The following is a 325-nucleotide window of genomic DNA, read 5'->3' as shown; positions in this document are numbered from 1 at the left end:
TTTTTTTTTTCTTTTTGCTTATGTGGTGCTGAGGAATTGAACCCAGGCATGCAAGGCAAGTGCTCTACCACTGAGCCACCTTCCCAGCCCCAGAATGTCATTTTAGAAGGAAGTTTAACCTAATTATTTATTGAGGCATACGGGCAGCCAGATGTTTTAGGAAATCACCACATGTACCCTGTTAGACACACTCTATCCAGCAGGGAGGGAATGGAGACTCACTGTAGTTTTTCTGAGACATGGAAATAACTTGATAAAAACAGTCTTTTAAAGAAGTTCATCAGGGTGCGGAGGGGGGGGGAATTGGGTGGGGGGGGGGGGGGGG

This window comes from Dipodomys ordii, unplaced genomic scaffold (assembly GCF_000151885.1).
Source record: "Dipodomys ordii isolate 6190 unplaced genomic scaffold, Dord_2.0 Scaffold95, whole genome shotgun sequence".
NCBI classification, from domain to species: Eukaryota; Metazoa; Chordata; class Mammalia; order Rodentia; family Heteromyidae; genus Dipodomys; species Dipodomys ordii.
The sequence above is the reverse complement of the archived record's forward strand: the minus strand, read 5'-3'. Positions refer to the sequence as shown.